Source organism: Polyodon spathula, chromosome 11 (assembly GCF_017654505.1).
Source record: "Polyodon spathula isolate WHYD16114869_AA chromosome 11, ASM1765450v1, whole genome shotgun sequence".
Lineage (NCBI taxonomy): Eukaryota > Metazoa > Chordata > Actinopteri > Acipenseriformes > Polyodontidae > Polyodon > Polyodon spathula.
Window position 1 is genome coordinate 18,687,930 of NC_054544.1, and position 11,793 is coordinate 18,699,722.

General features: G+C 39.0%; 1 long non-coding RNA gene across 1 annotated transcript; it reads left to right on the top strand.

The window, feature by feature from the left end:
- Positions 1-2,270: 2,270 nt before the first annotated feature.
- On the top strand, positions 2,271-4,829 carry LOC121323681. Its single transcript, XR_005951154.1, has 3 exons — positions 2,271-2,536; positions 2,707-2,801; positions 4,197-4,829. It is a non-coding gene; the product is annotated as an uncharacterized LOC121323681 (long non-coding RNA).
- The last annotated feature ends 6,964 nt before the right edge of the window (positions 4,830-11,793 follow it).

Genomic DNA, 11,793 nt, shown 5'->3' on the forward strand with positions numbered 1-11,793 from the left:
TATGCGCATCGTAAATGGCCGTTGTGCCAAAATTGTGCCAAGTTGCCATATTCGAAACGTCCTTTTTTTCTAGACACGAGTCGTTGTTTTATAATTATATAAGACAATGGCTTGTGTGCCCACCAAAGCCTTTGCAAAAACTGTGCACAAATATATTCGTACATGTATGACCCCAAACTGGTTGCCGACTATGCAAAATCTTCCTGTTTTTTATTATATCTCTCTCTCTCTCTCTCTCTCTCTCTCTCTCTCTCTCTCTCTCTATATATATATATATATATATATATATATATATATATATATATATATTAAAAAATTTATTTGTTCATTTATTTAATTATTATCCTTTTTATTACATTGAATAACCTTATATACCAGAATATACCAGTGCGTCAACCTGCGTAAAGCCAAAGAAGTCCAGCCTACCAAATCGTATAATATACAATGATGAGTATTAAATCTTGTATTTGTATTGTACCTCAATGCTGCATGATATAGCGAGGCAAGTTTACCTAAAGTTGATGGTGATGCAAACCTATATACTGCATTACCATAGTCAATTTGCAGCAAAAACATACAAGCGATGGGCCTCTTTTTTTTTGTTTCCATAACATATATAACATGTTCATATCATAGAGATGGTTATAGCGTATTCCCATGCCCAACAGACGAGTGTGGAAACATGCACTCACCTCTGTCCAGCACACTGCCTTCCTTCTGTTCCTTTAATACGGTCCTATTAGCATATGGTAATGCATCGGTAAATAGAAACATGAGATGCAAATATATTCTAGGTGGACATTCAATATGCACATAGTGCAATCAAATTTGAATTGGGCGAAAGCCCTAATTCGTCTGAATATACCAATATCCGCACGATAATTGCGATGCGCTAGTTCCAGTAACTGCGCACCGCTGACTCTGGAGTTGGGTACAATAGTACAAACGTACAATAGTACAGAACCCCAACCCCCACCCCCCCATCCGCACACACCAGACGGGCGGATCAGTTATGTGTTTTATCACTGTATTGATACGATGGACAGTGGTAGTGTGTTTAGATATATAGTTATATGTGTGTTTCACTGCTCCACAGGCATATCAGCATCCAACGTGTACCATCAAAGTATGGAAATGAAGATTGAGAGAAGGATGAAGAGGGGAGGGGGGTCCTGCCTGTTATCTTTGCTGTGTGTTGCCACACATCTGTAAATTAATTGTATAAATACATCATACACCCATCTTGTGGCTCATTGCTTTGTTTGGCTATTCCATAGGTTGCTGTGCATTACGAGTGAGGGGTGGGCCGCTGCAGTTAACATTTTCCTAAAGTCACACCAGTGATACAACCAACCTATCAAAGACCTGTATTTTCTCTGCAGAAGTCCAATCATAAGTTAGCTGAGGCAGGACAAACAGTTCTGTTAACTGTAATTTCTGTCCGTTTTTATGCAGCTGTCCAGTCTACTGAATATCGATGTTGCTAATTGTACAGAGACTGTTCATTTATTGAGCAATCATAGTAAGCTACAATTAATATTTTAGGAGTGTATTTAGAATGAATTATTATTCTTACAAAAAAATGGTATAACGAAAAAAATCCATTCCGGCGACACTCAAAACCTTACAAACTGGGCTTAATCATGATGTTCAAAAGGGTGAGTAGAATGAATAACATAACTCATTTCTGTGTACTGTGTATATAAAAATGCTTGATTGATGTTTACTTCGCAGGTGAATGACCTCGTTACATTTACAAATCAGAGAATGTTCTACCACAGTAGACCTTGTCACGGCACGACTTATAAAAAAAAAAAAAAGATTGTTCAGAAAAAAAAGACAGTATCCAAAGCCTTTTTTTAATTTTACTTCAAAAACATACAGCTATGTCGGATCAGCTGGCCTTTAAAAAAACTTATATAGTATTTCCTTGTGATACAATACTGTCCGTATTCAGTAAAACAGTGGCATTATCAGTACATTAATTAACTCTGTGCCTAGCTATGGAGCCAATTGTGTATTTGAATGGTCCGCATGTAGGTGTGCACGATATATTGTGTGATCTCGTCTGCTGTCATATCGGTACATACTGTGGCAACACCAATGATAGCAGCTTGTCGCATTACTAATGGTGACTGTCCATCATTCTGCATTCTCGCTTGGCTGTTGTGTGCAGTTGCTATATTGGTAGTGAATGCGCAGACGGTTTTGCGAGGCACAAACAGATTTGCAAATTGCTCAAAAAACTGTTATATTACAATGTCTCGCAACTGCTTTGTGCCGTTTGGAATATCTTTCATTTTGTGCCAAAGCACTATTTGTTTGCGAGGCACAAATTTAGCGAGGAGATCGCTTGAAGATCGGGCCCCACGTCCGTTTAGGCTGAGATATTTATTTCAGAGTCCCGGTATTATTTAACACACAGTTCTCATGGGACAGATGCAGCCCCGTCACACACCCACTGCCTTGCTCACAGTAGGACTCCTGGTTTGAGTCGATTGAGATGGGGTCCGAGGAGTTACGAAGAAATGCACAGGTGAGGGTATGGGAGGGACTTACTATGCACCCGTTCACAATATTCAAAGTCTGAGGTCCACCCATTTTATTTTTGTCCATATTGCAATTAGAAGTAATTGTTTGGTCAACAATGGTATTCTGAAATACTCAAAGGAATGTCTGACATGGATTCCTCTTGTTCTTTCACAGTTCAATCACTAGAACTTGGCTGCCTCACACACAGTAGGACTGCTGTTTTTTTGGTCATTCAGTTGGAGTCCAACGATCTGAGGAGAAATGCAGAGGTGAGGGTCTGTGAGTGGGTTTCTGTGTGGAGGGGTAGCAGCGTCTGTTTGGGATTGAAAGTGTATGTTCTGCCTGTTTTATTGTAATCAGAAATTGTTATGGCTGCAACGGCTTCATAAAAGATTTTTAAAAAAAAGTATGTTATAGTATTTTAGTATTTTTTTGTTTTTTTAAAGTTTTGTCAGATTAAATATTTACAAAACAATTAATTCACCCACTTGCTTTGCAGCTGTCTGGCCAAAGTTGGTCAAACCAGAGGGGCAGTAGTTTTCTGATAAAATCCCTGGACAAGAGCCAGGCTAACATCGATTCAAGAGTAATAAATACGAATTTTTATTTTTTTTTAAAGGTATCTATTTCGCAGTTTAATAGCTTTTTTAGGTATGTAGGCGAGGCTTTGTCATAGCAGAGGTCCAGATTTCTGTTAATGTTTGTGAATTGGTAAATAACTGTTTTCCACAATTCTTAGAATGTATTTAAAAGGAGATTGGCATTAGAAGCAGACCATCTTCTCATGTTTCTTGCTGGTGATGCCTCATTACTTAGATTACTGGTTCGTGGTGGACTACATTTCTTATCCGGAACAGTGTTCAGTATAGTCTGGAGGGTTTAGACTGCCCCTGTAGACAGGTGTATGGTTATAAAACAGTTGGTCTTTGGAGCCGACAGATCCCCTTTAGTACAGTTCTCTTTTTTTCCCTACATGACCGCAATGATTCAACAGTGATGTGTACCACACTTGTATGAGAGGGCGATGCCACATCCAGTTCTTTTATTCAGCTTGGGCTTGTAGTTGTTTTGCACCCAATTGTTACATAGGTTTTGGTGTTATTCGCTCAGTGCCTTGTCTGATTGTGTAATCATTCTAAGCTGAACATGGATGAGGGGAATCGTGTTTCATTTCTTTTTCTCTACCACTGGTGATGATAACTGATACGAGGTGGAAAGTGTGTTTACCTGTACACTCCTTTCTTCCAGCATATTATCAGGTGCCTTCCCTCATGGTGGTGGAGGACTAGTCTATCTAGAGGAATACTATTTGTACACGCATGTCAAAAATCAAACATGCCGTGAATACCAAAAATGACATACTGATCATACCGTATTTCTTGTATTTTTTTTCCATCGTTTGCATATTGCCATAATGTCTGTGATTATTGAAAACTTGGGAATTAAATGTAATTGTTTACATAAAATAATTTTGGAATATTACACATGGAATAATATCAGTATGATAAACAAAAGAATTGGATAATTTCTCATTTTTATCTCGTCATTGCTTGTCACCAACAGTCCACCCTGTGCCTCAAAATGGCTGCCAGGAAATACCCTTTCAGCTGATGTGTGGAGGACTAGCTGCCAAATCATTAACGACTGTGCACCTCTTTCCACAGCTGGCCTAGCTTGAGTAGAAATGCAAAGGTAACTGAACGTGGCTTGAAATGGTAGCGCTGTTCATCGTGACGTCAGCATGGAGTAAACCCACACGGAGAGCAAACTCATTCACCGGATGCACAAAGCTGCATAGTTCTTCTTGAGATATTCTTGAGAGATATTTAATAAAGCTGTCTTCATCCAAAAACTGAATTGACTCCTCCATTTTCTATGGCTTGGACTTTTAAGTGGTATGCCCTCTGACACATTAGCTGATATAGAATAGGAAATAAACATTCTGGGGGTGTCCTGTAACTTAGCAACACGGGTCTTCGAAGATGGCAAACTCTTACCTATTGACCGTACGGAATTTTTCAGAATTAAAGACAATTAATGTAGCTCACCAATTGTATAAAACATGACTTTTAAGATTGTTCATTAGGCCTTGTAGTGTATGTGATTTAAAAAAACAAACAAAACAAAAAAACAACTACAGGTTGAAATAATTAAATCTGTCAAGTGGTTTTCAAATGGTGTGTGTTAACTCAAACATGTCATTTAAGCACTCTGCCGATTGCATAACATAGAATCAGGCCCCTGATTATCAAACCAGAGACAAATGAAAAGCCTCACTAAAACATTCACTCCCACTGTTGCCTTCACATTTGTCTCATCTTCATCATTGCAGTGTGTTCTAATTATTTTATCTCACTTTACAAGGTAACAGTCTTTATTTTATTCAGTCTGATGCATACCTTAGCCTAGGCAGTTTCTTGTGACAGCTAAGATTTTAAAATTAGAATGTTACTTCAACTACTGTATTCCCTATAAAATTGTCAGTTAGACACTTAAAATAAACCCCTGTTTACTATTATATTATATTGTAGTGTAATTTCTTTGTTTGTTTTTTTGCTATTTCCTCTGGATATTTTAGTTTGCTTGCACAGGAATTGGTATTGTCAAAATTCCTTAGAAATTAAGCCCTGAATACCATTTTTGTTACAAAAAAAGGTAATCGCATTCAATTAGTCATTTCCAATAGCTGTCTAGTCATGCTTTCATCATTTAATTCAAACATGCATTATGAACTGCAAGATATTTTCTCTTTCTTAAAACATACATTGATAATTGAAAATATACTTAATGTTTTTAAAGTACTTGAAAATGACAATGAAAAAATGTGTTCATAAATACCTTTCTGTCTAGTTAATTCATATTTGTATTTTAGCGGTGGGAGATGCAGCTATTTTCCAGACCCCAGCCTTTGTGAGAGTGAAAACAGGGAGCATCATAAATGTAACATGTATTATTAAAGACCTGCATGGATATTGCTTTTCCATTGCCTGGTACACAATGCGGCCCAAGCGAACCCCATTACTAAATCCTGAGGCAGTTTACTCGGATAGGAGTCTTTTCAGCAGCAGTGCTACAGAGGACTCATGCAACCAGTCAATCCCTAATGTCACTGTAGAGGACTCTGCAACCTATTACTGCGCTAATGGTGTGCAGAAAATCTGTTTTGGCAATGGATCCACAGTGGTTGTAACAAGTACAGTACTGGACATGCTTTCTGCTGGCATTCGACTTCAAAAGAGAACTGCATCCAACTGCATCATTCACAATGTATTATACAGAGTACTGTTTAGTGAAAACCTGGTAACGAATAGGTAAGCATTGTAAAGCCTAGAGAGGTATGGTAATGCATATTAAAAAAAAATGCATAGTATCATGGGAAAAGCATGAAAAAACTGCAAAATAACTGCACAAATGTGATAAACTTGTATAAGGGCGGTGATTAAGAATTGAGGAACCTTGACATATCTCAGATAAAATGAGCCCTCTTAGGATTTAGTATTGGGGTCGGTGAGTGTACCCAAATACATATATAAAGGAATATCCAATGTTTCATTACCAATGTGTGACAGTTTCTGGGGGGTTTTTTGTTTTGTTTTTTGACATCAATATTGTTTTGTTCTCTTTTCTGAATCAAGTTTTTTTTTTTTTTTTTTTTTTTTGGGGTATACATGATATATTCTGCCTGTTGAAGAGTAACAAAACCTAAAAATCTGTAAGGAAGACAGGTAAGGACATGTCATTCTACTTTTAGTACTGTAAACACGTCTCCTCTCTCTTATTCACCCGACTGTCAGCCTATATATACAGTGCCTATAGAAAGTCTACACCCCCTTTCAAAAATTTCACCTTTGGTTGCCTTACAGCCTGGAATTAAAATGCATTTTTTTGCGTCTTGGCATGCTCTCCACCAGTCTTTCACATTGCTGTTGGGTGACTTTATGCCACTCCTGGCGCAAAAATTCAAGCAGCTCGGCTTTGTTTGATGGCTAGTGACCATCCATCTTTCTCTTGATCACATTCCAGGGGTTTTCAATGGGGTTCAGGTCTGGAGATTGGGCTGGCCATGACAGGGTCTTGATCTGGTGGTCCTCCATCCACACCTTGATTGACCTGGCTGTGTGGCATGGAGCATTGTCCTGCTGGAAAAACCAATCCTCAGAGTTTGGGAACATTGTCAGAGCAGAAGGAAGCAAGTTTTCTTCCAGGACAACCTTGTACTTGGCTTGATTCATGTGTCCTTCACAAAGACAAATCTGCCCGATTCCAGCCTTGCTGAAGCACCCCCAGATGAGTCCAATCTGGTCATCTAATGGTTAGACGGAGACCTGGAGAGGCCTACAAGCCACAGTGTCTCGCACCCACAGTGTCTCGCACCCACGGTGGGGGGCGGAGGGGCGGGGGCAGCATAATATCAGAGCTTCTCCTTGGTGGTGAAAACTTAACACTCAATTCTATGTGAATATCATCTTATGATCAATAACCATCAAGTCTAGATCTAACTGTACTAATGCCCTCAAACGCCCAAACCTGATTTATCAAAACTTTTATTTTTGATTTTATTAAGTGATGTTAATGAGGGGAGTAGCATTTCAACCCTGTGGGTGAAACACTTGCGGGGTTGTAGAATTCAAACCGTATTAGATTCATCACTGTTTATATTATTAAAATGGACCCTACTCAACCTGAACCAACAGCCACAGGGTTTGTTTTTTTCGTACACAGAGCAAGACCGTGCTTTTGTCTAGTTATAATCAACTTTATCGTAAATTCTATAACTATTACCGATACTAATCTTAGATTCTAGGAGTTTCAAGTGTTAGATTTTGGGGTATCATCTATGTTTTCTAGTTGCAGATCACACCGAAACTACTGGTGGAACTTTACTGGTTATAGAAGTTTGGAAATTATGCTCTTTCTTTTTGCTGTTTTAATAATATTCATAAGGAAGTTTAGAGTACTGACAAAATGACCAGCTATGCACTTTTTTATTGCAGTATTTTGAATACGTTCTTGTTAAAACATTTTCTCAATTTGTATTCCAGGAAAGCGATCAACCCAAACTAGCTTGAATTTATATTTATTAAACTGTTCTAGATTGTCTGTATGAAAAAGAATATGCAACAATTTGTTCATTTGAATTTTAGATTATATATAAAATCATATTCGCCAGCCTTGTTTCAGCGAACATTTTCAGAAAATATTTTAGATGTTTCTTGATGTTGCTCAATAGCTGCATATTGGTCACTCTGTCCACTCTGCGGTTTAGCTTAGTTTTGCTTATGAAGTCAAACGGAAATCTTTGCCTCTCATTACTGGACATTTCACAGCCAAGTGTCACGTAGCGTAACCACAAAGAAGTGTCACGTAGAGTTACCGCATCAACAAAGTGATTTGGACAGAAAATTCAAAAGCTAAACCATACAGGGCTGGGAATTGATAAGAAACGTGTCTATTGCAGTACAAAACGGACACGAGGAACTAGTGGCGGCTGGTGGCCAAAATTTTTGGGTGTTCACACCTCAGATGTAGCTGACGGGGTGGGGTCTGTGGGGGTGGTGACCTCAGTGGTAGATGCTCTATCTAGTGCATCTGTTTCTTGCTGGAAGCGATACAAAAAGTTTGCTCTGCAATGTCTTATCGTGGCAAACTTTTCAATTACTTTATTAATAAAGTCAGGAATGTCAGTCGTCTTGTCTTTTTCGATTGATAACATGGCTAAAGCATTTAATCATTCAGTTTTCATACTGTTTCTCAAGAAGGTTTTTATCCGTTTGTGTTGAGAAGCACCTTTCAGCCTCTGGTGTAGTCATTGGAGTGGTAATAACTATCTTCAGTAGTTTTGTAATCTCCGGAAATGTTTTGTCCAAGTTGTTATATATCATCAGTTCAAGCATACTTAATGCATTTTCAGCACTTTTAAAATCTTTAGTTTCATACACTGTTTGTAAGTCAATGCATAAAGAGGTCTTTCCAAGCATTGGATATGCTTGAACTGTTTCTTCTAGTACACTGTCTGGGAAAGCTACCTGATACTCATCAAAATGATCACTGCAGCAATTTTGCAGCAACAAGGTGCTTTCATTAAGGCAAACCGTTCCTTGGCATGAGAGATTATGATGTCACAAATTTTCAAGGCAGCTGTGTCACAATCTTCAGTGGTATTTGGGCCTCTTCTTTTTCACATTGGTGGCAGGTTCTCAGGGAGGCTGGATTCTAGTGTTCCAACAGATGCTCGGATGTCCTGAATGCTTTCAACAAATTGACTGACTGCTGCAACAGATGTGATACTTATTGCCTGAAGTTTCCCATAAAAAAATATCCACTTTCAGCATTATCTTTTGGAACAAGTACAGGGAGTACAGAAAATCTCTGTCATTGAGGCTATGGCAAAAAAACATTTGCTTGTCTAACTGTGATGCAGTCAAAGTTTCCTGAATTGCTTATTGTTTGAGAACACTCACTGTCCTCACTGCTCAACTACGAAAATTCCACCTGGTTTGAGGAGCAGTTGGAAGTCTTTTCTTTATGACTTCATCCAAAACAGCAGTTTTCTTTGGAGAGCGAGAGAAAAATGTTGAAAAACCAGAGACGGTCTGAAAAAAAATTTGAGCCTCTGAAACTTGACTTGCTGCTTGACCCATTATTAGATTTAGTTGATGGGCATAGCAATGGACATAATGTGCATTTGGATATTTGTCCCTTACAAACTTCTGGACCCCACCAGTCTCGCCACGCATTACACTAGCTCCATCATAGCTCTGTGCAATTATTTTAGCCTTTTCACTTTCTTCTGTGAATATGGCATCTAGCTGTTGCATAATGGCAGTGGAAATAGCTTCAGCATTTCCATGTTTCAACTCAATGAATCCAAAAAAATGCTCAACAACACGTCCAGTTTTGGGAACAATGTACCTAAAAACTAGTACACTTTGGGAAATATTTATAATGTCACTGGTTTCATCCACTTGAATAGCAACACAATCAGTCTGTTTCAGTTCTTTCACAATATTTTCCCTGCAAACCTCTAACATGCAGCCTAGAAGTTCATTTTGAACAGTCTTTGAGGTGCCTTTAAAGACTGTGGCCATCTTCAAGTGTGTTTCCATGGCCTGGTCAATCTTTGAAACAAAATCTACCAGTCCAAGAAAGACACCAGGATTAGATGATGATGATATTTCATCATGACCTCGTAGGGCCAATTCAAAAGCTCCACAAAACTTTATGCACTCAATGATGCATGTAAGTATGTGTCGGTTTTTAGACACGTCTTCATTGTGCTTCTTTATGGTGTTTCGGTAAGTTGGACAGCAATATTCACTCTACCTAACACACCTAGACGCATTTCACATGTTTTATGAACTCTAGAAACCTCATGCTTCATTGATTTGGAGGACAGATGTTGCAGGTTTGTAACATCTCACGAGACCTCAAGCCAAATGTATCTTTCACTCAGGCCCTGAGTGCCCTCCACAGTCATCGAGACATGAGCACCCTTCACAGTTCATAAATCATCATCATTCATTCATTGCCATTCATTCACAGCGGATTCTCCGTGCTGAATTGCTGTATTAGTAAGACTCGTATTTTAGTATAAGTCACAAGAAGTTATCAATACAGCCAGCAATGCTTTACCTGGGTGAGTGTGCCCTGACATGTTTTATTTGTTATGTAGGCGTGTGCTTGGCAGATGATGATATGACTACGATGGACAAAATTGCGGGATACCAATGAATACCAGAGTATGTGTTTCAGCGTGACTATCACACACACACATGGTGATGATAGTATTTCTGAGTGCGCATTAACAAAATGAGTGTTTTGCAAAGCCCAGTAAACGCACGGTGTAATAAGCTTGGGGAAAGTAGGGTCAACAACATATGTCCTGTGTGATTTAAAAAGGCAAACACAAGATGTATTTATTGTTATAAATCTAGTTAAGGATTCATCACAATTCCAGTTCATCTTGTCCGATGCACAGATGTCATCCCTGCATTGAGCATACAGTACAGCTCAATTTGAAAGTTAAAATATCAACACTGTTTTCTGTTTCATGGTAGTTCCTGGCTACATTATCAGGTTTCATGATTTTAAATAAGCTCATGCCATTATGTTTTATATCCATAATCAATAAGATACCCATATGGAAAATGGAGTTCATCCTTTTGTTTCATATTTAAGCCCATGCCCCATTCTCCATGCATAGGGGCAAATAGGTTATAAATCAACATTACTGTACAACAGCATGGACATTTACGCTAAAGCCTTGCAAGTGGATCTCTGTGTTGCTCCTTCTGCAGCTCTTTTCTACCTGCAAGCACACCCTCTATAAACTGAGGTGTGCCATTATACAGCCACTGTCCTGTAGCATGGCTATTGACTGTGCAGGGAACTTGCATACATGTTTCCCTTATAAAAGATGATGTGTTTTAATATTTTTTTACCTTTCACTGATGCTGACTGAAGAAGTGCATAGCGAAGGCAAAGTGAATACTTAGCTCTGCACCCTTCAGAGTCTACACAGGGATCATTAAAGCATGTAAAGGCTGTTTAGGCTGTAACTATGCTATATCAGAGGCATAGCAAAACTAACAGCTGCCGCTGCTACCTCTGATCCTGATACACACTCAAGTCTAACCTGAGGTTATTATAAAGGACAACATATACAATACGATGCTTTATTTTGCCAGGGTCAAGTACAGGACATCCTGTGCTTAACGGTCAGTTTGATAAACATGGGACTTGAAGCCTTGAAGACTAGAAGTCTTTGCAATAAAGCAATATCTAGCGACAATCACGCAATGTGACATGTCAGGTGGAGGTATTCACACTGTTTTAATCTTACAATACCTATGGAAGGCTGATCCTCTCAAAGTGTATGGTGTGCTGTCCCTTTGCAAAGTCCCTCTGACTCATGGAGTTTTATAATGAAGGGCTTGTGGTGATCTCAGGGTATAGTTACAGTTCATCTTGAGTAGGCAATTCAAGTTTTGGGGGGGGGGTACCAGCGCATCAGCAACTCCTTTAAGAGTCAGAGTATAAATGTGTGGAGTCTGTGCAGTTTCAGAGCACTAGTGTTGGCATCACACCTGTGTGGAACTACAAGATGAACTCCACAGCAATCGTCATCCTCCTCGGTCTGGCTTCACAGACAGGCACACTTCCACTTCAGGTACACGCTGTTGATCACATCAGGGCTACAGATTGTTAATGCAGGTACTGTATCATTACTAACATATGTCTCTCTCTTTAAGAATTCTTCTG